Genomic DNA, 19,530 nt, shown 5'->3' with positions numbered 1-19,530 from the left:
TTTTGTTTCGTTTTTTTAAAATAGTTTTTCATGTCATCCTTGCTCAGTGATCACGCTAATCTTCTCTGCATCATTCCAATTTTAGTATATGTGCTGCCAAAGTAAGCACAAGACAGGAGCATTTTAACACTCTAATGATGAACTATCTGAAAAAATAAAGAGAACAATCTAATTCACAATAGCATCAAAAATAACAAAATACTTAGGAAAAGATTTAACTAAGAAGATGAAAGATCTGTACCCCATAAACTATGACATTGATAAAGAATTTGAAGGAGACATAAATGGAAAGATAGCTCATATTTATGAATGGTAAGAATTAACATTGTTAAAATGTCCATACTACCGAAAACCATCTGTAAATTCAATTCCTATCAAAAATCCAATGTTAGGGGCGCCTGGGTGGCTCAGTGGGTTAAGCCGCTGCCTTCGGCTCAGGTCATGATCCCAGGGTCCTGGGATCGAGCCCTGCATCAGGCACTCAGCTCAGCACGAAGCTGCTACCTCTTCTCTCTCTGCCTGCCTCTCTGCCTGCTTGTCATCTCTCTCTGTCAAATAAATAAATAAAAAATCTTTTTAAAAAATCCAATATTTTTTTTTACAGAAGTAAAGAATCCTAAAATTTATATGAGACCATAAAAGACAACAAATAATTAAAGCAGTTCTGAGAAAGAATGAAGAAGCGAAATTACACTTCTTGATTTGAAACTATACTACAAAGCCCTCATGCTCAAAACAATAAAGTATACTGGCATAAAAACAGACCAGTAAACAAGTAGAACAGAATTGAGAGTCCAGAAATAAATCCTTTCATACAGTCACCTAATATTTGACAGGGGCCAACATATATAATGGGTAAAGATAGTCTGTTCAATAAATGATATTTAAAACTAAATAGTCACATAAACCAGCATGAAACTGGAACCTTATATCACTCATAAATCTTAACTTGAAATAGATTAAAGACTTAAATGTGATGCATGAAACTAAATTTCCTAAAGGAAAACATAGGAAAAATTCTCCTTGACATTGGTCTTGCCAATAGTTTTTTGGATACCAGGCCAAAAACACAAGCAAAAAAAGCAAAAATAAATACATGGTATTACATCAAACTAAAGTTTCTGCATTGCCAAAAAAAAACCAAAAGGGAATGAAAACACAATCCACAGAATGGAAGAAAATACTTACAAATCTTATATCTGAAAAGAGGTTAATAACCAACAGATACAAATAGAAAAAAATATATAATTTAAAAAATAGCAAAAGGATATCAATAGACTTTTTTTTTCAAAAAAGTTATATAAATGACCAACAGGAGCATTAAAAAGTGCTCAACGTAAAAACTCAGGGCAAAGTCATTATGTTGTTGTTGTTGTTGTTTACCTCTGAAAAACACAACAAGATATTACTACCTATTAGAATATATAAAACCAAAAAATTAAAACTGACAAATTTTGGTAAATATTGGGGAAAATGGGGAACTTATGTACTGTGATAGGGATATAAATTTGTATGGAAAACAGTATGGAGATTATTCATATTATTAAAAGTAAAATCACCATATGATTCAGTAATCCCACCTCTAGGTATATATCTAAAGGAAACGAAGTCACTATTCGAAGATATATCTGCACTCTTATGTTCATTATAAAATTATTAACTCTAAGCAAGAGATGGAAATAACTTCAGTATCCATATTGGGTGAATGGATAAAATAAGTATGGTAAATATATACTATGGAATACTACTGAACCATGAAAAATTAAGAAATACTGCCATTTACAACAGCATGGATGGATCTTGAAGGTATTATACTAAGTGAAATATTTCAAAGATTTTATATATATTTTAATTTATGTATTATGATATCCCTTACATACAGAATCTGAAGAAGAAGCAAACTAATGGAAACTTAGAGTTGAGTTGACAAGAGGTGAACCTGGGGTGGAATAAGGTGGTCAAAGGGTACAAACTTGCAACTATAATATGAAAAAGTTCTGGGGATCTAATGTACAGCATGATGATCATAGTTAATAATATATACATACATTTTTATTGTGCTTCCCTTTATTAAACTTTGCATATATCACATTCTTACAAGTTGAAAGTTTATAGCAATCTTGTATAAAAGAGGTCTGCTGCCACCATTTTTCTAACGACATTTGTTCATTTTGTGTCTCTCTGTCACATGTTGGTAATTCTTGCAATATTTCAAGTTTTTTCATTTTTATTGTATTTGTTATGGTGATCTGTGATCAGTAATTATGACCCACTGAAAACTCAGAACTAGTTTACTTAAGGTATATACCTTGTTTTTTCTTAAAGGCATAATGCTTTTGAACAGTGCAGTATAGTGTTTATTTTTTATATGCACTGGGAAACATAATTTTTTATTTGCACTGGGAAACCAAAAAAAATAATAATAATAATTTGACTTAGTTTATTGAGATAATCACTTTATTGAGGCGGTCTGGAACAAAACCCACAAGACCTCTGAAGTTTATCTCTACTGTACTATATACATAAAAGTTGTTAAGAGAGTAGATCTTAAAATTCCTTACCATACATGCATAAAAAACAGTGGCAACTATATGAGATAGTAGATGTATTAACATTTTTACGTAGATTATATTGCAATACAGATGTATGCCAATTTATCAAATTGTACAAAACTTACACAATGTTAAAAGTTTGCAATGTTATAAGAAATCATTTCTTATATTTACAAATTATAATATGTCGATTATTTTTCAATAAAGCTGGAAAAAACTTTTTGTAGAATTAATCTATTTTTCAAAAAAGGAAGTAAGGAAGTAGAAACTGCATCTAACTCTGAAATAATCGAATATAAAATCCATTTTAGTTCTATACACTGGGACAAAAACTATTACTTAGTTTACAATGAAGGAGTACATAGGAAGCATGAAGGATGGTCTATAAATAAGGCTGAAAGAGCTCAGTTTTAAGGTTTAAATTTAAAATCTTCTTTTGAAATACTAAACTGACCACCCAGTTTTCCAAACATAAATGTCTTAACTGCATGAATTTATTTCATACAACTCTATCATCTAGTTTCATAAGAAAGCAGCATGCAAATTTTGAATAAGACAGACTTGCTTAAGTTTCTTTATGTTCAACAGTAAAGGATACTTCCCTAAAAAGAAGAAAAATCAGCGTATTTATTATGATAATTATTATTCATAATGAGATTCATATTGAATTAGGGAATATATATCCTCAGAGGGGGTAAAGTAAAATGAAATTTATTTTGGTAAATGTGTCTATGAATAGTCAATACAATGCCTCAATATAAATGAATATTATCATTTTGAACAATTTAATTACTATTATTAGAATTATTATAAGTATAAAAATAGCTATCATTTTAGCATGGAATATGAGATTCTCATGCTCCATGCTTCATCACATCCACACAACAATTCTGCATAATAAGTATTATCATCACCATTTCATGGGTGAAAACACTGAGGCTAACACATTTAGATAACTGGTTTATGATTACATGGCTAGTAAGGATGCATCACACTAATTTAGGCTTTATGATTTCAGAACTGTACTCTTTCCACTGCACATTCTATTACTCTGTAAATACTTGGCTTGTTTTCATTTAGTTCTTTAATTGTATTCATGTGGTGATGGCTTAAAGCTTCATTTAAAGGAAGCTTAAAAAATTCATTTAACCAAAAGCTCCCAAGAATTAAAAATGTCATGGATATCATTAGTTAATGGGTAACTATATATTTTCCACTCTAGTGAGATAACAATCAGAGTATTTTTCTAAGTTTTAGTCTCTGAGTGTTCAAAAGGACTTTGTTAAAATAGAAATATTTAGACAAAGGTGATCAAAAGTCTGGATCAGGTCACCTTAAGATAAATATTAGGAAACTGAGGAAACAAATGGAGATTTGAACACTGAGCTATGATATAATGAATGGTTTAAAGTATTTAGTAGAGCATAGAAAAGCCCTTTAAAGCCTGGGCTTAGCCTAGCATTGCAGCTTCTGGGATATCTGTCTATCTATCATCTACCTAGCTATTCATCTATCTATCTATCTAGATGTAAATTTGAAAACTTTTTCAACTTAAAGATTTTGAGAAATAGAACATAATTAGCACCATAGAAGATCTGTTTATGATAACAACCTAGCCCCTCCTCCCAGTTTGTTAATATTCTCTCTTATTTAATGTAACATTGTGCAAATAGACCACTACTGATCTGCCATTATGAATGAAATAACTATAATCATCTGTTTGCATATCCTGGTGAAAATATTCATTTAGTTCCATGTTGTATTTCTAGGAATGGACCAAATTTTTTTTTTAATTTTTAAGTTTTCTAAATATTGTCCAACTTACCTCATATGTTTTTATTATGTGCACTGTCATTCCTTCACATTCTTGCAAGACATTTTCACTGTTGCCCAATATGGTAAGTGTGTAATAGTATGTCATTCCAGGTTTTCATTTATTTTTAATTTAATTTAATTGAATTCCAGATTCATAATAAAGATAAACAGTTTTTATATATGAGTGGCCATTTGGATTACCCTTTCTGTAAAGTACATGCTCAAATCTTTTGATATCTTAACATTGTGTCATACTGATTTCTTGAAGAGTAGATTTTCTGAATGAACTTTTAGCTGTGTAGGTCTTCTCTATTTTATTATGAACTTGTTTTCATTTCAAAATCTTTATATTTATTTTCATAAACTGCTTTTATTTTGTTTTGTCTATTATCTATCTATCTATCTATTTATTTGCAAGCAAGAGAGCGAGCGAGCAAGTGAGAGCATAGGGAGGGATAGAAAAAGAAGGGAAAAGAATCTTAAGCAGGCTCCAGGCTCAGCACAGAGCCCAACACTGGGCTCTATTTCACAACCCTGACATCATGACCTGAGCCAAAATGAAAGAAAGAAAATAAAAATAAGGTGTTAAAAAAAAAGGAAAAAGAATTGGAGGTTTAATTAAGTGAGCCACCCAGGCACCCCTGTGGTATCTTAAATTAGCTGTCATATCTTTAAAGTTCTAGAGTATCCATTTAATTCATTTATAAAATCTTTCTCAATATCATTTTTAGTTTCAGTTTTTTGTTCAATTTGCTTCCCCTCTCATTTCTTTGAGCAGAGTAATCAAGCCATTTTACAATCTTTATTGATCATTTTAACATCATACTTAATCCCATTTTGTCTATCAAATATTGTTAATGGTTTTTCTCTGTGTGCTCTGTTACATTTTGCTATGTTCAAGGCATTATATTTGAAACTCTTATTGAGTAGGGATAATTAAGAGCTATAATAATGGTATGGTCCTCCTTGGCAGGATTTTCTCTTATATCTGAGACTCTACAAGACAATCATATTCCAAATTCAGTGATTGACTTTCTCAGTTTACACAGAAGGCAAGGTAGGCTATCGTCTTATTTCTGCTTCTCCTTGTGCTTTGGGGATCTCAACTTAAATTTGGGTTGTACCAAAGTTTTCAAATTTGATTGCTGCTGGATTTTGAATTTTGTTTCTCTAGTATCAAGTGTCTATTAAAAACACAGCTCAGTGTGTTTTAGCAGTTTCAAATGCTCTCATAGCTAAAATGGCTTCAGGCATATATCTCTAGACTCTCATTGTGTTTCGTATTTTGACCCAGTAATCCCTCACTTATTTTTATAATCATTCTGATATTTTTAACTTTAAAAGCTATTTTGTCTGGATTTTTAAGTTGTCTTAAGTAGGAGTTTTTAGATCACCATTACTAGAAACAACAACAAATATACATTAAATTTCTGCAGTAGTTTATCACATCTTTATGGCTTTGAACTTCCATAAGCCGAGGCATCCTTCTCTAATCACTTAGGCTAACTCCAATTTACCCTTTAAAACAACACAAGAATTGCTTCATTTAAGAACATGTTCAGGGATGACTCTTCCCCACTGTTCTTACCAACATTCCCACACACTCTTTGCTACCCACACCTTGTTTATGAACTTTCATTAGGTATATCAGCATCACCAGAATTTTGCTCTATTGTATTTTTGTCCTTTAGAGCTTTAGTTAAATATGAATTCCATAGAAAGTTGTCCCTTTTCTTTCAAACCTGGGTTCGTTATTTCTTCTCATTCTTTGTCAGAAGCTACTTTATTTACAGCTGTATTGTGATTTTGGAGCCTTTACAGTTTTTTGACTGGAAAAATCACCCATCCCTGAGATTTTTACGCAGCTTCCTAGCTGATATTATTCAGAAATCTGTTCAACACAGACTTTTTCAGGGAGCCCCTTTCGGACCACTCAGTTACAAAACCTCTTCTCAATCACTGCTCTTTTTAAAATGTGCTTATTTAGTTCAAATATGCATCACTATTAAAGAAAAACCAGTACGATTTTTTTCTTTTTAAAGTTGGCTTACCTATTATCTATCTCTCCCATTAAAATGATTCCTCTGGGCTGGGGTTTTGTTGTGCTCATCTTAGGCCAGGCACTCAATAAATTGTCTCTGAATGATTGAATTGTTTGACTCTCTTGCTAGATTCTCAACTTCATGAGGCCAAGGATTGTTCTATTCAGTCCTTCTTTATCCTCAATGTCTGTTAAAATTCAGTCACTTACGTGACTAATGGGAAAAATCACAGAAAGAAAGAGTTAAAACTACAGAAAAACCCCGTAGGTTCAATAACACAAAGCTTTCTAAAATTATTTAGCCCAAGAATTGAATACTGGTTGCACTTTGGATTTTTTTACATGGTATTGAAATTAATTTAAATGGAAATACTTGAATGGTAGAATTATAAAAAAAAAATTATAAAAGCAACTTGCTCCTTAAAGTAAGAATTATATAGGGCATCTCTTCTAGAAGCAAAATTTTCAAATGTCAAACATCTGAAAGCATAGAAGGAGAAGTAAGAGTGTGAATTGTATTTCAATGCTCTTTTCTTTATATTCAGCAAACAGCTTCATTCACACCTTTCCAGTTTTTTCAACTCTTTTGACAAAGCCTTCAGAGGAGTTACTGCTGATGACCACCATCACAGCCTGACAGGAGAAATTTTATATAGAAAAATAATAGCATGTTTTTCCCAAATTGTTACGGATATCGTGAAGCTCTGTTGGATTCAAAGGAGGAATGTGCAATTCCATGCTATACATAATAATAACTAATTTTAATAGTGGCTTTGCAATTTTTCAGATATATCCATTTACTGAAACCACTATCAAATAAACAAAAACAAACAAATTAACAGGGGTTTGAGACAGGAATTATCTAATCTAAAAATAGCACATGTTCACAGAATACACAACACATATCCAAAGTACTTCTCTAGGTTTCAAGTAATAGTCAAAACAATAGTAAACATGATTCAGACCCTACCAGTCAAATCATAAATGGGACCTTAACTGTAAATCCTTATCTTTAGATCAAAGCGGGTAATTGGGTGCTGAAGATACATTATAGAACTAATATGTTATAGAACTCCTCTGAAATGAGTCATTTATTCCATCACTTTTCCTGCACAGCTGCTGACCCATGTTTTGGTTCCTGGAAATAGCTGCTACACTGTCACACTTCTTAAAAGCACATATATTGATAACTCTACTCATTCCTCCATTCCTCTGTGACTGTCACTGTGTTAAAATGTGGAGTCAGCTGACTCACTTGTGGTGGTAATAAAGTAGATGAGTTTGCAAAGTATTTTGTTATTTATAAAAATGCAAAAACCAAATTACATTGAAATCATAAGGGGTGTTTCAGGCAGAGCTGTAGGATGTGGTTTCTTGTGTAATCCACAGAGATTAGCTCCAACACATATTTAAACTCTCCTCTAGGAGCAACCTTAGTGGTAAAACAAGAAGATAAACAGATGTATACACACCCTGGCACAAAATTATCACTTATGTTTGGCTTCCTAGTCTCCTCGTGTTACTTATTTATCTTAACTTCTCTCTGAAATCAGGGAACACAGAATCTCAATCAGTTGACATTTTTCTACTGAGTTACCCAATAGTCTGATCATACCCCTAAGACTTTTTAAAATTATTTCACTCATAATCCCAAATCTGCTTTGCTTCCTCATCTTAGTACACTGTAATTTGATTTCAAAATGAGGACAGTTGTCAGTAATGCCACATTCATTCATCTATTTTACAATTCCATGTACTTAGAACTATGAAGATATGTTAATAACATCCATTCCAATAAGCCACCCTAAATTTATTATCATGAAACAAGACCTCAAGAAAGAGAATTCAAAATCATCCATGTATTTTCAATGTATTGCAATAAAGCCTTTATCAATAGACTTCCCTGTGCACATGGTGGTCAAATTGCTGGTGAAAACCAGCCAGATCTATTACAAGCTTTCTCATGGCTTCTAGGAAACCCAAGTGAGCCTTTTTTGATACTGGGAAGGGATAAAGCAGGGAAGGGATAAACAGTGATGTAAGAATTGGCTAGACAAAAGTAATGACTCTCATTACAAAGTGAGTATTTTAAAGCAAAAGAGCCTGTTGGGAATATTGTTTCATAAAATAGTGTTTTTTTTTTTAATTAACTTTTTAAAATTCAATTAGTTAACATATAGTGTACCATTAGTTTGAAATGCAGATTTCAGTTATTCATCCATAGCATATAATAGCTAATGCTCAGTACTTACTGTTATAGCTTCTTGAAAGCAGAATTTTTACCCCCTGAGCCACCCAGTCGCCCTTGAAAGCAGAATTTAAGATCATATTTTCTGATTACTTCCATGTAGTACAACACTTTCCTGCTAGCAACCTTCAAAACATACTGTTTGTAAGAGGAATTTCTTTAATAATAAATAAATAGGAATTTATTTTAATTTATAATTATATAAAATAAATAGGAATTTATTTAAATTTATTTAAATATTGCAGACTGATTCATTGTTCATAAATAAGGTGATGATATTATAGCCATTAGTTTGTAGCACTGATATATCACTTTCTTTTTACTTCTCAGTGCATTCACTTTGCACAAAATAGATATATATTTTAAACGAATCTGAATCTGTGGCAAACTTTTAAAAAACCCTATACAGTAAAGTTTATCATTTTAAGTAATCTCAATTATCTTCCTCAATTGTGATAGTACATCCTTCTATCCAGGCCAGATATTGTATGAGGGATTTGAAGAGACATACTTTTCTAAATTTCACTTTTCTCATCTGCAAAATGCTGATCATGATCCTACAATAATATACACTTACAATTTTCTGATGAAAATTTATTTATTTATTTTAAGATTTTATTTCTTTATCAGAGAGAGTGGGCGAGAGAGCAAGCACAGGCAGACAGAATTGCAGGCAGAGGCAGAGGGAGAAGCAGGCTCCCGGCCGAGCAAGGAGCCCGATGCGGGACTCAATCCCAGGACGCTGGGATCATGACCTGAGCCAAAGGCAGCTGCTTAACCAACTGAGCCACCCAGGCATCCCTTTTGATGAAAATTTAATCTATATAAACAATATATTTGCTGTAATGCGTGGTTCATGGAAAACATCTTATTTAATTATAAGCAACAACAGTATTAGAAATTAAGTAAATATGTCTATAATATTTAAAGTTTTAACACATAATTCCAGTGATTTGCCTTATTTTCTCAAATCCCTTTACCACTTTCATTGACAGAGTCAAATGTACTTTTTCTACCAGTAGGCAACTCTTTGTCTTTTGTCAGAAAGATGGCCTTGTGAATTATTTATAATAGAGATATTAGCAATAATAATAATAATAATAAATAGCAATGAATATGTTTAACAAGTTTTCTTAACTAATTAGGGTTCTTAGACATCAATTAGAGGAACCACCTCTGGAAAGCAAATTAATCTGCAAGACATTCCAGAATTAACAAGTCAGTCAGATACAGGGTTGTCCGCAAACTGAAAGGTGAAGCAAAAGGACTAGGTTTGGAAAATAGGTAATGACAGTGAAAAAAATGATCAAATTTTTGGGCAAAATAAATTCTTAGGTGTCCTTTCAATGGAGTCCTGGGCTTTATGTAGCAGAAACTCTGGAGATTATCTCAATCCATTGGAGTCACCCCGTTTATTAGCTTGCTATTGACAAAGTTATTTACAAACTCTAGAGCAAGAGGTTATAATGTAGAAAACTGATGGTAATGCACAAGATTCTTGTTAACAATAATGCAAGTTAGTGCGTTTTCATTAGAAAACATAAATTCTATATCCCAAATTATGGGCCCAGAGCACTTCTGCTGCACAACTCTGCTTATATCCCAAATAACCATGTGAACTAGTTTTAATATCTGCTTCTCTTATTAATTGTTGAATAAAAATTCTTGACACAAGTATTTTATAATTGTGTGATAATCATGCATTTAATTTCTTGGAGAACAAAACACCTTAGAAGAGAAATGGAAAAACATTTCAACACCTTTATTTTAAGATTCTATAGACAAATGGTCATCAAATTGGTAAGATATGTAAGACTTGAACAAAATTATCAACTAACTAGATATGCTTTATATTACAGAACACTCCCAACAACCGCAGACTACATATATCTTAAGCCATGATTTTCTTTGCAAAGGTCAACATTGATAATGTTCTAGTCATACCTCCGTGTACCAGGAAAGAAGTAGCATATTTCTTGAAAGACGCAGCTATCAAAGCTCCATTGGGAAACCATAAAGATGGAGAAGGGATTTGCAAATTATATATCTGATAATGGACATCAACTCTGATTATTAAAAAATGAATAAAAATAAAATACCTTACTTAACCAGAGTATCCAATTTTACATGTGAAGAAAATTATTGAAGAGACATGTCACCAAAAGGATATAGATGGCTTATAAGCATATGACAAATTTCTCAACATTTAGACATTAAAGAAATACAAATTAAAATCATAATGAGACATGCTTACATATCTATTAGAATGGCTAAAATTAAAAGGCTAATTGTAATTCGTCTGAGCTAGATTGAGAAGTGACAAAAAATCTAAACTGTTGTTGGCATATATCATGATACCACCACTTTGGAAAATAGTTTGAAAAATTTTTTAAATGCAAAATATGTTTCAGTTACACGAATAGCCATTTTACTACTAGGCATTTAACCAAGAGAAACAAACCCTATGTTCGTACAAGAACTTGTATATGAATTTCATAGCAGCTTTATTTTTAAGAATTGAAAACAGTGAAATGTTCATCAATGTCCATCAATAGAGCAAAGACAAATTATGATCTATTCATTAAAGAGAGATTACTATTCAACATCAAAATGAACTATTTACAATTGGAGATTCTCAAAGTAATGGTGCTGAGAAAATAAAAGCTAGGCAATAAATAGTATATACTGTGTGATTCCATGACTATAAAAGAATCTAGAAAATACAAATTTATATATAGTCACAGTCATCAAATATATTGGTGTGATTTTAGTGCCTTCTTCTGTGCTCCCATAGCTTCCTACACTTGGATCTCCGAGCATTTGTTACACCATGTGAAAATATGAACTCTTTTTCTTTATTCTGTCTTACTAGAATAAGAATCCTTGAAATTTTATGGACATTTGATCTCTCAGTTATAAGCAGAAATTCTATCACACAGTAAATTTCCAAATATAAAGGCCAGAGTTTTACAATGACTTCTAAGCTTTTACATGATCTAGCCACTCATTTAACCTCTGTGACCTCTTTCCCTGCTACTGTTCAGTCCCTCACAGTGGCCTCCTTGCTATTCCTCAGATATGCCAGGCACGATCCAACCTTATGGCCTTCAAGATACCAATTCCTTTGTCTAGAGTGACCTTATTGCTGATAGTTCAGGGCAAATTCATCACCTTTCCCTACCTTTGTTCAATTGTCAGGTTCATTTAACTACCCTGATCTTCCTATTAAAATTTTTAACTCCCCATCCCCTGCCTAGCAACCTTGATTTTTCTCACCCTGATCGAATTTTCCTTTTCCCCCATTGTACTCATCATTTTTGAATACACTATGCAATTTATATTAAGGTTTATAGCTTTTAATTGTCTCACCCATTAAAATAAAAGTTCTACAAAGCCAAGTATTTCATTTACCAGTGTAGTCTGAAGTAATATCTGCCATATAATAAGTTCAGGAGACAATTGGTATATTTCAGAAAAAATTAATGTTGAGAGTATACTGAATTTCAGAAGTCATTTCAATATTTTTTCCAAAAATAAACTATGTGAAACGTACCTTAAATTTACTTTCAAAATATATTATAGCATATAATGGACAAAATAAGATAAAATGAGACAAAAAACAGCAAAATAAGACAAAAGCCTTAAAGAAACAATCATATAAATAACCATTTCAAACCTACTTAAAAATTGCATAATACCACACTCCTAGATCCTCTCTGAATGCTCTAAAATAACCCTTCAAAGGAATTACGTTTTTAAAAATAACAGATTTTTTGGCAAATAATTTAATAAAAGTTTCATTCATCTATGTAGATCATAAAAATGTTTTTAATAAGCATGAAATGATAACTCTGAAGTGTGCTAAAATGAAACCACCTGCTAAGTGTGAGAGAACAAAAATAAACATCATTTTTCCAAATAAGAGGAATTTATTACCTTTGAATCAAAGCATGTGGATTTATTCAAACTGGCAATAAAGGAATATGGAAACACAATCCATAGAAAGTCATATTTTAGTTTTCTAAATGACTTCATAGTAAAGAGTATACATTTTTTAAATGCTACATAATGCTACATAATGACAAGATGACAGGTTGTGACAAATAGCATTTTAAAAGCTCTACACATAATGGAAAGGAAGGTGTCATTCCCTATAATTTTATATATGTCATTAATATACTATATCTTGATACAACAATACCAAACAGATGTATATCAAAGACTAAATCATTTTTAATGGAACATAATAATTTGAACCTACATCTATTAATCATTTTTTTTCGATCTAACATTTATACTCTCGCTAAACATTTTATCAGTTGTCGACAAAATTAAAAAAAAATAGGATAAAAAGTTGTGTTTGGAGAAGTAGCTTTTCTTTGAAATTTGCATTTAAATGAAAATATTTGCTGATATTTTCAAAACTTTAAATGTAATTTTATATATATCTGACCTATCAGATGATATAAAATTTTTGGAGAAAATATGACATAGTTTTTTGATCTTGGTTGAAGGTATTAATAAAGAGCAAATGTTTGTATTTTTTGTATTGTGATATCTTAGTTAATAAACATGAATAACTGGTATAAAATAAGTTTTTAAAAAAATTTTATTTATTTCCTTGACAGAGATCACAAGAAGGCAAAGAGGCAGGCAGAGAGAGAGGAATGGAAGCAGGCTCCGTGCTGAGAAGAGAGCCCACTGTGGGACTCAATCCCAGGAACCTGGAATCATGACCTGAGCCGAAGGCAGAGATTTTAACGCACTGAGCCACCCAGGCGCTCTAAAATATGTTTTTTTTTTCCTTTTTTTAAAGATTTTATTTATCCATCTGACAGAGAGAAATCACAAGTAGACAGAGAGGCAGGCAGAGAGAGAGAGAGGGAATCAGGCTCCCTCTGAGCAGAGAGCCCGATGTGGGACTCGATCCCAGGACCCCGAGATCATGACCTGAGCGAAGGCAGCGGCTTAACCCACTGAGCCACCCAGGAGCCCTAAAATATGTTTTCTTTTAATATAGAATCATAGTTCTTGCAAAAATATGGAACTAGCTGGAACTGAATGCCTCCTTCAAGGTCAGCTCTGGAGAAATTATGCAAGTGTAATATAGAACTATTTCAGATATGAACCAAAAACAAAGAAATGATGATAAATTCCTTAAAAGACTCAAAGTTGCTCTTGACTGGTATGTTTCAAGCTCTATTCCTGGTTTGAGGACAGTTTTTAACAGGCCTGTCACTGTAGAAATCAGCTGGATGTTTAGAGGCTATCAGAACTGTACAAAAACCTTGAAGGGGTAAAGACTTGAAAATTCTTTAGAGAGATTAGCTCCCTAAGGCATTATTCATCCATACATTTTCCTCCAAACAATTAAGGCTGATGGATGAGGGGCACCTGAGGGGCTCTCTCATCACGTGGGTGGTGGGTTAAGCCTCTGCCTTCATCTCAAGTCATGGTCTCTGGGTCCTGGGATCCAGCCCCACATCAGGCTCTGCTCAAAAGGAAGACTGCTTCCCTCCCTGCTTGCCTGTCTCTCTGCTTACTTGTGATCTCTCTCTCAATCTCTCTCTCTCTCTATGTGTCCAATAAATAAATAAAATCTTATAAAAAAGGCTGATGGATGCTAAGTTATGAAAACGGCTCTCTCCAAATGATGCTTCTTCATAAGGATTTAAGAATTTAAAATTGTAAGAATTTAAAATTGAAACTTGATTGTAGGATTTATCTTATAGAATAACATCAAGTGATGGCAGTTATTATTAGTTCTGAAGTATTTGTGATTCTGAATTCTTGGCCTCATTAGTAAATTTATTTTTAATAAAGTATTATTTAATATATAATAATATATATAATATACTATATATAACATATATATAGTATATAATAAATTCATCCATTTATTTATTATTTATTAATTATTATTATTATGTATTTATTTATTAACTCAAACACAAGAAAATGAATGACCTGATTGAAAAATTGGCAAGGACTGGAACAGACACCACACTGAAGAAGATTTTGAGATGGCAATAATGATATGAAAAGATGCTGTGATGATCCACAGCATGTCTAATTAAGGAATTGTAAATTAAAAGAACAATGAGGGGCGCCTGGATGGCTCAGTGGGTTAAGCCACTGCCTTTGGATCAGGTCATGATCTCAGGTCCTGGGATCGTGTTACACGTTGGGCTCACTGCTCAGCAGGAGCCTGCTTCCCTTTCCCTCTCTCTCTCTCTCTGACTGCCTCTCTGTCTTCTTGTGATCTCTCTCTGTCAAATAAATAAAATCTTTTTAAAAAATAAATAAATAAATAAAACAATGATATATCACTACACATCTATTAGAATGGCTAAAATCCAAAATACTGACAACATAAAATGCTTTTGACGATGAGGAACAAGAGAAACCCTCATTCATTCTGGTGAGAACACCAAAATGGTGCTACCCTTTGGAAGACAGTTGGGCAGTTTCTTACAAAACTAAACATATTCTTACCATATGATCCAGCAATCGTGCTCCTTGGTACTCACCCCAAAGAGCGAAAACTTTGTGTACACAGAATCCTGCATATAAACCTGTGTTTGTAACAGCTTTACCCATAAGTGCCAAGAGTTGGAAGTAACCAAGATGTCCTTCAGGAGGAGAATGGATAGATAAACTGTGGTCCATTGAAACAATGGGATATGATTCAGCGATAAAGAGAAATGGCTATCAAGCAATGAAAAGACATGGAACAAACTTAAAATCCGTCATAATAAGTGAAAGAAGTCAATTTGAAAAAGCTTCATGTTGCATGTTTCCAGCTATATGACCTTCTAGAAAAGGCAGAACTATGCAAATGGTATAAAGGTCAGCAGTTTGTAGCAGTTAGGAGAGGAGGAGGATGAACAGGCAGAGCACAGAGGATTTTTAGGCCAGTGAAAATGTCCTGTATGATATGTAAGATATTTTAGATACATATCGCTACACAGTTGTCAAAATGTATAAGATACTATACCAAGAGTGAACTCTATGAGAAAAGGTTTTTTAAAGATTTTATTTATTTACTTGACAGGCATCAAAGCAGGCAGAGAGGCAGGCGGGGAAAGCAGGGGTTGGAGGAAAGCAGGCTCCCTGCCAAGCAGAGAGTCTGGTCTGGGGCTCGATCCCAGGACCGTGAGATTATGACCTGAGCTGAAGGCAGAAGCCTTAACCCACTGAGCCACCCTGGTGCCCCACCAAGAGTGAACTCTAATGTAAACTGTGGACTTTGGGGTGATAATGATGTGTCAGTGTAGGGTCAGTGAGCATGAAAAATTATCACCGTGGTACAGGATGTTGATAATGGGGAAGGCTGTGTGTATGTGGGGAAAGGGAATTTTACTTTGACCCCAAACTACTCTAAAAAATGCAGTCTGTTAAAAAAAACTTTATAATGCAATATAATACAAAACAAGAATGCATATCAAGAGAGAAATAATGTTTAAAGGGAACGAAGAACTTCAGTAATGTGTACCTAGGGATTTTGATTGCACATTTGTAGGAAGTTTACATTGTCATTAGCAATTGTTTATCTGTGAAGTAGAAGTAACATAAAGAGTGATGAAAACTCAAAAACGCAACACTAAAAAAATGCCATCTATGGGCTCTTAAAAAATGGAACAAAATTTGCTTGGCTTTTTATGCGTTGTGGGGAATGAAGGGACAGAATTTAAATTCAGCTTTATAAAAGATTGGATAATATGTTTCTACAAAGAAGGCTCCTCTGAGTAACATAGAAATGGACATGGTAGCAGAAAGTGGAAAAAAGGTTACATCTCTTGTGAGCTCACGTTCTCTGAAACCCTGTCACTTAGTGGAGACAGTAACTGTTCGATGAGAGCAAATGGTAGTCTTTCAGATTCCCGGGATTTTCACTAAGAATCGTGAATGGATTTTTTAAAAAATATATGAAGAATGTCTACAGTGCAAGTACCTGCAAATAACTGACATTTTGGAGAGAATATTTTAATCAGCAGAGAAGGTAAAAATGAAAAAAGTTCCACAATCAGAGTAAACATATGGGATTAAAAATAAAAGATAAAAAAATTTTTTTAAAGGACTTTAAACAAAAGTCCTTTTAAGAGACAGTTGGCTGTTTAAACCAAAAGTACAACTCACTAAGAGAATCACCGCATTATTTATTGGGGTAGAAGGACCTGGAATGTGGAAAGGCCCATTCTGCAGAGGAAAAAATAGAATCACTAACAGGCCTCATGCCTTGCACAGCCAGTGGCTAGAATCCCTGCCTCATGAGACCCTGTGCTAGAAGGCCGCTAGAACCATCTCAACTATATTAGTCTATCTTGGAAGCCACAAGTGTTTGCCCAGTTAAGAGCATGGTAACAATAAGTCACGTTAAGTTATAATGATTATAGATACCTTTAAAAGCCTTGTCAAGTTCCTTTTTGAGTAACCCTCACCCCACCCTTAGAGAAATTTATCTGTGGTTCACCTCTTTGAAATACCTCATTGTTGTTCCACATTTACTATAGCCAAAAAAAAAAAAAAAAAAAAAAGCTTTTTATTAACAAAGTGTTCAAAGGGGGCGCCACTGTAAACAATGAGAGTTTTCGCTGCCGGGACAGTTTTGTTGCAGAAACAGCTGAAAGCACTCAGGTCAGACAGAGCCAAGGGCTGGAGGGATTTTTAAAATTACAAAAACCGAACCAAATCAAACCAAAACAATAATCAAAACCAATGGCCAAGATTTCAAAATTGCTACTAAAGGTATGACATTCTCCTAAGACATGTGAGTGACTTGATCAATATATTTATATATTTATATTTGAAGAAGGAACTATTTGATGCAGCAAATCCACGTTGATTAAAAATGACCAGATATGGGGGCTCCTGGGTGGCTCAGTGGTTTAGGCCTCTGCCTTCGGCTCAGGTCATGATTTCAGGGTCCTGGGATGGTACCCCACATTGGGCTCTCTGCTCAGCGGGGAGCCTGCTCCCCCGCCCTCTCTCTGCCTGCCTCTCACCTACTTGTGATCTGTCTGTCAAATGGATAAATAGGATCTTTAAAAAAAGAATTACTAGGTGTGAAATATTCGAGGGTATGGGAAGGAAAATGATTTCACCTGATCTGACTAGGAAGTGGTTGAAGCCTGAATTAAAGTGCTATAAAAAGAGTAAAGACCTGGGAATTATATGGGGAAAAAATCCCTAGAAAAACAACAATAATAACTGGCTGCACTTTATTGATCCAGATCCTGCGGTAGGCAAAGAAGAGCTGGTTTTAGCCAGAGGATGATCTCCGTTTGTCTTCATGATCTGGCATTTCCTGCAAGCCAGGCATGGGGCTCTGCACTAGAGCTGCAAATACTGGGGGGCCCTCACTGTTCCTTTTGTCTTCTCAGGGGGACAACGGGCATGTCCATGGTGCAATGTGACAGGCTTTACCACAGGGAGATAAAAGACTGCCAAGGGTAGGTTGGAGCTGGGAAAAGCCACTTAGGAACAGATTTTCAGGGGAGGTGATAGACAAGAGCAAAGCGAAGAATGAGGATGAGTGTGTTAAGTTTCAAATTGCCAGGAGGCAGCACAGTGCATTCGGGAATCTACAGCAAGTTCATGACTACTGACAGCTGATCTGGCAGCATCACCTGGGGATGGAGGCTGAACCCCGGGGTTAACACTGGGGGTGAGATGGTTTGTATACTATGCCGAGGAGGTGAGGTACTACACTGTGGGGGCACAGGGAGCTACCAGAGGAATTCAAATATTAGAATCGTAACCATAGTAGAGTATTTAATTGCATCCTAGCTTTCATCAAGGGTAAGATGCACTATAGTTTATGTTCGACTAAGAAAGAGAAATGCTGTCAGTTAAACTAGGATATGTCATCAAGTGCAAGGTGAGTGCCACCTTAAGAGATATTAGAATGGGGGGGGAGGACAAATCTTAGAACAAGTAAACTGTGGTACTAGAATAATTAAGAAAGTTCGAACTCTTGGATCAACAAAAAAAGTGATTATTGCATCCCATGTGCCCCAAACTATATTAAGTCTTAGAACAAGAGACATTCTCATCTTGATGCCTCGCAGCTGTTAGACCCAAGGTACAGAGGGCAGTAGCCAACGACCAGCAGGCCCCAAGTGCCATGTGCAGACTCTAAGAGCAACTGCATTTGAGAGAGGAAACAGTTGAGAGTGGGCTTTCTGAGGTAGAGAATTACTAGCTGGGAAAGTAGGAAAATTGACACAGAATCGGAATTGATGCCCCTACATGACAGAGTTGGTGAAACTTCCCTTCTCAGAGATCTTGAGGCTCCTCAGAAATGTATTTTTCATTTTAGACGGAACTTTCAGGATAAATATGATGTGTTTGAGTTCCTGGTTCTCTCATCAAGACTGTTTCTTAGGCTTCACTGGCACAAGAAAAAGGTTTTGATAGTCCAGGGTAAATCCTGACAAAAGCAAAGCACGGTATCTATGAAATCTAACCACTCAGAAGAGAACAACAGATAAAAGGCCAGGCCGACCTGACCCTGCAGGATAGGTAAGGTTGGTCCGGTAACAGGGGTAGAGGGGACTTGCCCATCTCCTGCTAGAAGAGCTAGAGAAGAACCCTTCTGGAGACCCACCAGGAGAGGAGAGCAGTAGGTGCTGATGATGAAGAATATTTTAATCAGCAGAGAAGGTAAAAATGACAAAGTTCCAGGATCAGAGTAAACATATGGGATTAAAAAATAAAAAATAAAAAAAAGATTTTTTTGAAAGAACTTTTTTTTTAAAGAAATTTAAACAAAATTCCTTTTTAAGAGACAGTTGGCTGTTTAAATCAAAATTACAACTCACTGAAAGAATCGCCGCATTATTTATTGGGGTAGAAAGGACCTAGAATGTAGA

General features: G+C 34.3%; 1 non-coding gene across 1 annotated transcript; it reads right to left on the bottom strand.

Moving 5' to 3' along the window:
• Positions 1-109, bottom strand: LOC131813360 (U6 spliceosomal RNA). Its single transcript, XR_009346773.1, has one exon. It is a non-coding gene; the product is annotated as a U6 spliceosomal RNA (small nuclear RNA).
• Between the last annotated feature and the right edge of the window lie 19,421 nt (positions 110-19,530).

This window comes from Mustela lutreola, chromosome 12, assembly GCF_030435805.1.
Source record: "Mustela lutreola isolate mMusLut2 chromosome 12, mMusLut2.pri, whole genome shotgun sequence".
NCBI classification, from domain to species: domain Eukaryota; kingdom Metazoa; phylum Chordata; class Mammalia; order Carnivora; family Mustelidae; genus Mustela; species Mustela lutreola.
The sequence above is the reverse complement of the archived record's forward strand: the minus strand, read 5'-3'. Positions and strand labels throughout refer to the sequence as shown.